General features: G+C 39.3%; 1 pseudogene; it reads left to right on the top strand.

Annotated features, from left to right (window-relative positions):
• The first annotated feature begins 527 nt into the window (after nucleotides 1–527).
• On the top strand, nucleotides 528–867 carry LOC129679002 (60S ribosomal protein L35a-like; annotated as a pseudogene).
• The last annotated feature ends 9,665 nt before the right edge of the window (nucleotides 868–10,532 follow it).

Raw genomic sequence — 10,532 nt, forward strand, 5'->3', positions numbered from 1 at the left:
CATAATTTTTGTAGAGTAGTACATAATTTAATCATATGGCTTATTAAGTCCATCTTAAGCTTATGTACAAGTGTAGTACCCTGATGTACTATACTACATCACATTGAATATTTTATTAACCACTATAGGGAAATTAAAGAAATATACTAGCTGACAAGTGAATGCAAAGGTAACTTTCAAATTTGTAGTATATCTACCGCCAAAATTAAGGAACGGAGAGCTATATGATGGACATGTCACAAAAAGAAAAAAAAAATTGTCATATGTTCCTATCTTTTTACTAAATTCTGTAACACTAAGCTGTATTATGTAAGATTGTTGGTTACTGTATTTCTTTACCTGTTCTGCAATTATAAATTATTAACTTCACTTTTTTTTTCTTATACCAAAGAGTACTTTTAAAATATTTACCGAACTTTAAAAATATTAGAATCGGAAGCCTGTGGAGGCGAGTGAAGTTTCTGCTTCTGAACTCCGGGGCCAGATTTCTGGGGCCTGCTGGGAACAGGACTTCTAAGCAAGCAAGAATGTCTGGAAGGCTGTGGTGCAAGGCCATTTTTGCTGGCTACAAGCGAGGTCTCCGGAACCAAACAGAGCACACAGCTCTTCTTAAAACTGAAGGTGTTTATGCCTGAGATGAAACTGAATTCTGCATAGGCAAGAGATGTGCTTATGTGTGTAAAGTAAAAAAAAAAAAAAAAAAGAGTGACTCCTGGAGTCAAACCAAACAAAACCAGAGTGATCTGAGGAAAAGTAACTGGGGCCCGTGGAAACAGCAGCGTGGTTCAAGCCAAATTCCAAAGCAATCTTCCTATGAAAGCCACAGGACAAAGAATCCATGTGATGTTGTACCATTCCTGCATTTAAACTAATGAAAAGTAAATAAATAAAGGTGGAAAAATAATCTGAATCATCAGACTCTATCTACCTCTAACTCCAATGGATTTAGAAGGCTGTTTGTGAGACTAAAAAGTTGTTTTCAAAACCGCTCTAGACAAATCTGATAAGGCTTTGCTGTAGAGAGGTGTTCAGTTACTGAACTTCAGATCACCCTTGGTGAACTGTGGTGTGCTTAACATTGCAGCAGTATAATGAAGACTTACTCTCAAAGAATATTAAAAATAAATTGTGTCTTAGTTTCCATTTTAAACCAATAAGCTACTGTGCTTTTACAAATACACTCTTGTCCATTTCTCTGTCACCAAATACTTTGTTCTACATGTTTTTTGGTAAACCTGTAAAATTGTGTATTTCAGTCTTGAGACTTTCTTTATTCAAAGGGGACAAAATAAGAATATTGAGGAAGGATATCACGTAGAGATAATATACTTTATGATTTGTGACTCTCAATCATTCAAAGAAATTCAAGATTATAAAAGAATTCATGAAAAATGGAACTTACCTATCAAAAAATTAATTTCAGTTAGTGATAATAATTCTTCTGATTTTAGTCAGTATTTCTTTATATAATTCAAAGCAAACCGATACCATGACAGGACAAAATAGGCACCTTTTACCCTGGTAAATGTGGCTTTTCTATAGTTTACTTCAAGAAAAGCCAATTTCTCTCTCTCTTTTGGTTTTGCTCTTGTTACTACTCTTTCTTCTCCTTCATCTTCATTTCACACCCAAAATCTTCATAATCTGTTGTTTTTCTCTGCTTACTGTTCATGTCAGTGATCAAAAAGTTTAAGATGCTAAAACCGATTCTGTTGCTATAATTTTGTCAAGTCTTACAGTACTAGTCAAACATACGCCTATTTTTGTTCAGTGACTAGTTAAATTTTATCACAGAAATAGCTTCTAGTGAGGATCCAGTACGGAAACCATCTCTGCATGAATGCAGTGACTGGAGCAAAAGTAAGTGTTTTCCACATTTCAGGAAGTGATCCTCTTAAAAATGGAGGAAACAACTGCCAGCTTGAGTTGTTTCTAACAACTAATTTGAAATTCCAATATGGCTCAGACAACTGATTATTAAAATTATGATATGAATGTCCAAAGCATGGTGCCATGTCTTTAATTCTATCACCCAGGAAACAAATCAGAAGGACTTCTGTGATTTTAGGGTCAGCCTGTTTTATATAGTAAATTCTATGAAAGCCAAGGCTGTGTAAAGACACTGTCTCATATATATGTGTGTGTGTGTATACATGCTTTTTATATTAGACTTAATATGCACATTATGTATATATAAAACGAACTTTAATTCTATGTGATGGGGTTACCATTAATCTAAGCTTAGCTTTGTATTCGCTGAACCTAATTCCTCCAGAGATCCTAGATTTCAACCCCAGTTGCTTTTGCTCAGTTCTTAAATTTCTATGCAGATTATGAGAGTTTAACAAAAGAACTTTGTGACTATCAAACAATTGGTGGCTCTTATGTTAATTTCTGCCTGTGGCTATTACAGTAAATATTGTCAGAGTTTGATGGAGATCATTTGCTTTGACAATGCTATCATATAATGTATTTATGTGCATGTACAGATTGTAATACCCTGTATTTTATTTCCAGGCAGAAATATGTCAAGTATAGGAGTGAGTTTTATGCAAGTAAAATTCTTTAACTGAAAGATGGATATGAATTAAGCAACAATATTTCAGAGCAGGGCATGGAGGGAAGGGAGTTGAGAATAAATCATTCTTTGAATTTTCCAAGAGAAATTAGAGGCCCAGAATGGAAATGAAATAGAAAGTCAATTTTTTTTCTGATTATTCAAAGTTTATCTTGATATATTGTGTCCTACTAAGTTAAGAAAAACAAGTTAAGATGTAAACACTGAAGTTACTATCTTTCTCTTCTCCAGTGTATAATTTTTGGCATTTTTGTCAAATGTCAGATGGCTATAATTTTGTGTTCTCATATTTGATTATTCTACATTTTTACTGATCTGCATTTTGTATATTTGCCAGTAAAATGGGCATTTTTGCTACTATACATCTGTAATAACTCTTGAGATCTAAAATAGTTATCCCTCTAGCTTTGTTCTTTTGGCTCAGGGTTGAATCAGCTCTGTTTATTTTTGTTTAATTTTGCATTTGTTTAGTATATGTGTGTGGTAACACGGAATTTAGATTTTTTTTATTTTTAGTGTTTCTGCATATGATGTGTGAATTTTTTTCTTTTTTTTAATTAATTACACTTTATTCATTTTGTATCCCCCCATAAGCCCCTCCCTCCTCCCCTCCCAATCCCACCCTCCCTCCCCTTTCTGCATGCATGCCACTCCCCAAGTCCACTGATAGAGAAGGTTCTCCTCTCCTTTCTGATCTTAGTCTATCAGTTCTCATCAAAAGTGGCTGCATTGCCCTCTACTGTGGCCTGGTAAGACTGCTCCCCCCTCAGGGGGAAGTGATCAATGAGTAGGCCAATCAGATTATGTCAGAGGCAGTCCCTCTTCCCATTACTATGGAACCCACTTGGACACTGAACTGCCATGGGCTACACCTGTGCAGGGGTTCCAGGTCATCTCCACGAATAGTCCTTGGTTGGAGTATGATTTTCTGGGAAGTTCCCTGTGTTCAAATTATCTTATTCTATGCTCTCCTTGTGGAGTTCCCATCCCCTCCAGCTCTTACTGTTTCCCACTTCTTACATAAAATTCCATTCACTCTGCCCATCAGTTGGCCATCAGGCTCAGCATCTGCTTTGACAGTCTATAGTGCAGAAGCTTTCAGAGGCCCTCTGTGGCAGGTTTCAAGGTTGTTTCCTGTTTTCTTCTGGCTTTCAGAGGCCCTCTGTAGCAGGTTCCGAGGTTGTTTCCTATTTTCTTTTTCTTCTGATGTCCATCCTCTTTGCCTTTCAGGATGGGGATTGATCCTTTTAATTAGGGTCCTCTCTTTTATTTAGTTTGTTTAGATGGACAGATTTTAGTGGGTTTATTCTATGTTGTATGTTTATATGAGTGAGTATATACCATGCATGTCTTTTTGCTTCTGGGACAACTCACTCAGGATGATCCTTTCCAGGTCCCACCATTTACCTGCAAATTTCATGATTTCCTTATTTTTCATTGCTGAGTAATACTCCATTGTATAGATGTACCACAGTTTCTGCATCCATTCTTCAGTTGAGGGGCATCTGGGTTGTTTCCAGCTTCTGGCTATTACAAATAAAGCTGCTACAAACATGGTTGAACAAATGTCCTTTTTGTGTACTTGCGCCTCTTTTGGGTATATGCCTAGGAGTGGTATGGCTGGATCTTGAGGAAGTGCTATTCCTAGTTGTCTGAGAAAGCGCCAGATTGATTTCCAGAGAGTTGTACCAGTTTACATTCCCACCAGCAGTGGAGAAGGGTTTCCCTTTCTCCACAATCTCTCCAGCATGTGTTGTCCTTTGAGTTTTTCATCTTGGCCATTCTGATGGGTGTAAGGTGAAATCTCAGGGTTGTTTTGATTTTCATTTCCCTAATGGCTAATGAGGTTGAGCATTTCTTTAAGTGCTTCTCTGCCATCTGATATTCCTCTACAGAGAATTCTCTCTTTAGCTCTGTTCCCCATTTTTTAAGTGGATTACTTGGTTTATTGCTTTTCAGCTTGGTTAGTTCTTTATATATATTGGATATGAGTCCTCTGTCAGGTAAAGGGTTGGTGATGATTCTTTCCCAATCTGTAGGCAGTCGCTTTGTTTTGATGATGGTGTCCTTTGATTTACAGAAACTTTTTTTTAATCTTTTATTTTTTTTATTAATTACACTTTATTCATTTTGTATCCCCCCATAAGCCCCTCCCTCCTCCCTGCAGATCCCACCCTCCCTCCCCTTTCTGCATGCATGCCACTCCCCAAGTCCACTGATAGGGGAGGTCCTCCTCTCCTTCTTTCTGATCTTAGTCTATCAGTTCTCATCAAAAGTGATGAGGTCCCAATTATTGATTGTTGCTCTTAGAGCCTGTGCTGTTGGTGTTCTGTTCAGAAAGTTTTCTCCTGTACCAATGAGTTCTAGGGTATTCCCCACTTTTTTTTCTAGCCAATTTAATGTGTCTGGTTTTATGTTGAGGTCTTTGATCCACTTGGACTTCAGTTTTGTGTAGGGTGATAAGTATGGATCTATTTGCATTTTTCTACATGTAGACATCCATTTGGACCAACACCATTTGTTGAAGATGCTATCTTTTTTCCATTGTATGGTTTTGGCATCTTTGTCAAAAATCAGGTGTCCAGAAGTGTGTGGGTTTATTTCTGGGTCTTCTGTTCGATTCCATTAATCCACCATTCTGTTTCTATGCCAGTACCATGCAGTTTTTATAACTGTTGCTCTATAGTAGAGCTTGAGATCAGGGATGGAGATACCTCCAGAAGATCTTTTATTGTAGAGGATTGTTTTAGCAATTCTCAGTTTCTTGTTATTCCATACGAAGTTGAGAATTTTTCTTTCCAGGTCTGTAAAGAATTGTGTTGGCAATTTGATGGGAATTGCATTAAATCTGTAGATTGCTTTTGGTAAGATGACCATTTTTACTATATTAATCCTGCCAAGCCATGAGCATGGGAGATCTTTCCATCTTCTCATATCTTCCTCTAATTCTTTCTTCAGAGACTTGAAATTTTTTTCATACAAGTGTTTGACTTGCTTGGTTAGGTTACACCAAGGTAATTTATGTCATTTGTGGCTATTGTGAATGGTGTTGTTTCTCTAATTTCTTTCTCAGCCCTTTTGTCTTTTGTATACAGGAGTGCTACTGATTTTTTTGAGTTAATTTTGTATCTGGCCACTTTGCTGAAGGTGTTTATCAGATGTAGGATTTCCCTGGTAGAGTTTTTGGGGTCACTCATGTATACTATCATATCATCTGCAAATAGTGATAATTTGACTTCTTCCTTTCCCATCTGTATCCCCTTGATCTCCTTCAACTGTCTTATTGCTCTAGCAAGGACTTCCAGCACTATGTTGAAGAGATATGGAGAGAGTGGGCAGCCTTGTCTTGTCCCTGATTTCAGTGGGATTGCTTTAAGTTTCTCTCCGTTCAGTTTGATGTTGGCTATAGGCTTGCTGTATATCGCCTTTACTATGTTTAGATATGTGCCTTGTATCCCTGATCTCTCCAGTACTTTAAACATGAATGGATGTTGGATTTTGTCAAATGCTTTTCAGCATCTAGGGAGATTATCATGTGGTTTTTTTCTTTCAGTTTGTTAATATGGTGGATCACATTGATGGATTTCTGTATATTGAACCACCCCTGCATACCTGGGATGAAGCCTACTTGGTCATAGTGGATAATACCTTTGATGTGTTCTTGGATTCGGTTTGCAAGTATTTTGTTAAGTATTTTTGCATCAATGTTCATAAGGGAGATTGGCCTGAAATTCTCTTTCTTTGTTGAGTCTTTGTGAGGTTTAGGTACCAAGGTGATTGTGGCTTCATGGAATGAGTTTGGTAATGTTCCTTCTGTTTCTATTTTGTGGAATAGTTTGAAGAGAATTGGAGTTAGCTCTTCTTTGAAGGTCTGGTAGAATTCTGTGCTGAAGCCATCTGGTCATGGGCTTTTTTGGATGAGAGACTTTTGATGACTGCTTCCATTTCTTTGGTGGATATAGCACTATTTAATTGATTTACCTGGTCCTGATTCCGCTTTGGTAAGTCAAATCGATCAAGAAAATTGTCCATTTCATTTAGATTTTCAAATTTTGTTCAGTATAGACTTTTGAAGTAAGTCCTAATGATTGTTTGGATTTCCTCAGTGTCTGTAGTTATGTCCCCCTTTTCATTTCTGATTTTTTTGATTTGGGTGGTGTCTCTCTGCCTTTTAGTTAGGTTGGCTAAGGGCTTGTCGATCTTGTTGATTTTCTCAAAGAACCAGCTCTTGGTTTCATTGATTCCTTGAATTGTTTTATTTGTTTCTAATTGATTGATTTCAGCCCTGAGTTTGATTATTTCCAGCTGTCTACTCCTTTTTGGTGTGTCTGCTTCTTCTTTTTCTAGGGTTTTTAAGTGGGCCATTAAGTTGCTTGAGTGAGCTGTCTTGAATTTCTTCTTGAAGGCACTTAGTGCTATGAACTTTCCTCCTAGCACTGCTTTCATTGTGTCCCACAAGTTTGGGTATGTTGTGTCTTCATTTTCCTTGAGTTCTAGAAAGGCTTTAATTTATTTCTTTATTTCTTCCCTGACCCAGCTGTCATTTAGTAACAAGTTGTTCAGTTTCCATGTGTGTGTAGGCTTTTTGCTATTTCTGTTGTTGTTGAAGTCCAGCTTTATTCCATGGTGATCAGACAGGATACAAGGGATTATTTCAGTCTTCTTGTATCTGTTGAGGCTTGCTTTATGACCAACTATATGGTCTATTTTGGAGAAGGTTCCAAGAGTTGTTGAGAAGAAGGTAAATTCTTTTCTGTTTGTGTGTAAAGTTCTGTAAATGTCTGTGAGGTCCATTTGATTCATGACCTCTGTCAGAGATATTGTTTCTTTGTTTAATTTCTGTTTTGTTGACCTGTCCTTTGTTGAGAGTGGGGTGTTGAAGTCTCCCACTATTAATGTGTGGGGATCTATATGTGGTTTAAATTTTATCAATGTTTCTTTTACAAATGTGGGTGTTCTTGTATTTGGGGCATAGATGTTCAGAATTGTGATGTCTTTCTGGTGGAATTTTCCCTTGATGAGTATGAAGTGTCCTTCCTCATCTCTTTTTTATTAATTTTGGTTGAAAGTCTATTTTGTCAGATATTAGAATGGCTACTCCTGCTTGCTTCTTGGGTCCATTTGCTTGGAAAGTCGTCTTCCAACCTTTTACCCTCAGGTAATGTTTATCTTTGTGCCTTAGGCGTGTTTCTTGTATGCAACAGATTGCTGGGTTTTGTTTAGGTATCCATTTTGTTAATCTGTGTCTTTTTACTGGAGAGTTGAGTCCATTGATGTTGAGAGAGATTAATGACCAGTGGCTGTTAGATGCTTTGATTTTGATGTTGGCTGTGTTCATAAGGTTTTGTGCTTGGTTGCTTTTTGTTTTGCTGTAGTAAGGTTAATTATTTCCTGTGTTTTCTTGACAGAAGCTAATTCTCTTCGGTTGTATTTTCCCTTCCAATGTCTTCTGTAATGCTGGATTTTTGTGTAGGTATTGTTGAAATTTGTTTTTGACATTGAATATCTTGTTTTCTCCATCTATGAGGACTGAGAGTTTTGCAGGGTATAGTAGCCTGGGTTGACATCTGTGTTCTCTTAGGGTCTGCATGATATCTGTCCAGGCCCTTCTGGCTTTCATAGTTTCTGTTGAAAAGTCAGGTGTGATTCTAATGGGTTTGCCATTATATGTTACTTGGCCTTTTTCCCTTGCAGCTTTTAGTATTTTTTCTTTGTTCTGTATACTTACTGTTTTGATTATTATGTGGCGGGAGGATTTTCTTTTCTGGTCAAATTTGTTGAGTGTTCTGTAGGCCTCATGTATCCTTATTGGCTTTTCCTTTAACTTGGGGAAATTTTCTTCAATGATTTTGTTGAAAATATTTTCTGGGCCTTGGAGAAGGGAGTCTTCTTTTTTCTCTATTCCTATTATTCTTAGGTGTTGTCTTTTCATATTGTCTTGGATTTCTTGGATGGTCTGTGTCAGGAATTTTTTGGATTTAACATTTTCTTTGACAGATACATTGATTTCTTCCATTGTATCTTCTACACCTGAGATTCTTTCTTCCATTTCTTGTATTCTGTTGGTTATGCTTACCTCTGTAGTTCCTGTTTTCTTCCCTAAATTCTTCCTCTCCATTATTTCCTCCATTTGTGTTTTCTTTAATTTTTCTAGTTCTATCTTCAGGTCTTGAGTTGTTTTGTTTACTTCCTTCACCTGTCTGCTTGTATTTTCCTCTTTTTCTTTTAGTTCCTTCAACTCTGTCTCTTTTATTTCTTTCAGTGACTTAATTATTTTTTTTGTGAAGGCCACAAGCTGTTTGGCTGCATCTTCCCGTATTTCTTCACGGATGGCCCTAATCTGCTTGTCTTTATCTTCCTCCATTTCTTTACGGATAGCCATGATCTGTTTGGTTTTATCTTCCTCTAATTCTTTACGTATTTTATTTGATTCCTCTATTATCCTCTTCATCAACATAGATGTAAGGTCATCTTCTTGATTTTCTATTATACTGCATTGTTCAGGGCTGTTTGCCCCTGGACGGCTGGGTTCTGGAGATGCCATATTGCTCTGTCTTTTTTTGGTTGAGCTTTTACGCTGACCTCTACCCATTGGGCTGATTTAGGTGTTGGCTGTTAGTTTCTGTGCTTTCTGGAGTCCTGAGGTAGGGAGTATCCCCTTGGACGGAAGATGATTTTTCCTGAAGGAGTCCTTCTCTGCTTCTTGGTTTAGGTCACTGTATGGCCAGTGTTTCTCAGGAGTTGTCAATGCTTACCTCAGGTTTATAGCCCTGAGTAGTAGCTGTGGTCTATGTTAGGCAGGGGGGGATCTCCTCTTACCCATAAAATTTCTCAAGACAGCTGCCTCACTGCTGGGTTTCTTGTTATAAATTTAGTGTGCTGCTGCTCACTAAATTTCCATGTACAGTCCTCTTGAAGAACCTGCTGTTTCCCTAGCTGTGGGGTTTTCTCCCAACAGGGAAACTCAGTCTGTTATCCTGGGGCACACAGTTCTGTCTGGGAAAGTGGGAGGTGCACTCAGCAAGTCTCTGGGCCAGAAGCTGATTGCTCTGCTCTGGACCTGGAGAATGTGCACCTAGGTTAAGTTGGCGCCTGGGGGCACAGCTCTGGTCTGGAGGCTGGGTGCCTCACTCTGGACCAGAAGCTGTGTGTCTCTGTCTGGGATGGCAGCTGCAGGCACTGCTCTGGTCCAGAAGCTGTGGGTGCAGCACTCTTGAAGGACCAGGGATTCCCACAGTTTTGACAGTCTAGCTAGGGATAACTGGTTGATCCTTGGCACAGTATCTGAGGGCTGCTGTAATGGCTCTCTGGCTTTTGTAGGTCTGAGGATGCAGCTGTGTGTCCCAGTGCCCTAGTGGAACTCAATAATGGTGGCAGAGCACAGAGCTCCTGCCTGCACTAGAGTCTGCATGAGTCCAGGAAGTGTTTTGGTGCTGGGTGTCCTAAGTGTTAGAGCTGCTGACCCCCTCCGCTGGGGGTTTCCTCCTGCCAGAGACACGCAGTCTGGTGCCCTGCTGCCCTGGTGCCCACAGTTCTATCTGAGGCAGCGAAGCAGGCGGGCAGGCAGGGCTCTGTGCAGGCGGTCCCGGCTCTGGGTCCTGGTTGGCTCCTGGGGTGCCCGTGGAACCCGAGTCTTTTCCAGGGGATGTCTGGGTAACCTGAGGTCGTTCCCAATTGTTTCCTGCTTCGTGGGGTTATCTCTCGACTGGGAAATCCAGTCTATGGTTTTGTGGGCTCACAGTTCAGTCTGGTACTGTGACCAGATCGCGCTGGCGTGTAGCTCTGGGCTGGCGACCAAGTGCCTGGGGAATCGGGATCTCTTCTGCGGTTTAGCAGGGTGAGTTAAAGCTGATTGAATCCCCCACTGTGGGGTATCCTCTCACCTGTGAAACACAATCCCTTGTGTTTTATGACCACGAGTTCTGATTGCTGGTCACTGTGCCAATCCTGCTGT

This window comes from Psammomys obesus, unplaced genomic scaffold, assembly GCF_907164565.1.
Source record: "Psammomys obesus unplaced genomic scaffold, mPsaObe1.curated_primary_1811, whole genome shotgun sequence".
NCBI lineage: Eukaryota > Metazoa > Chordata > Mammalia > Rodentia > Muridae > Psammomys > Psammomys obesus.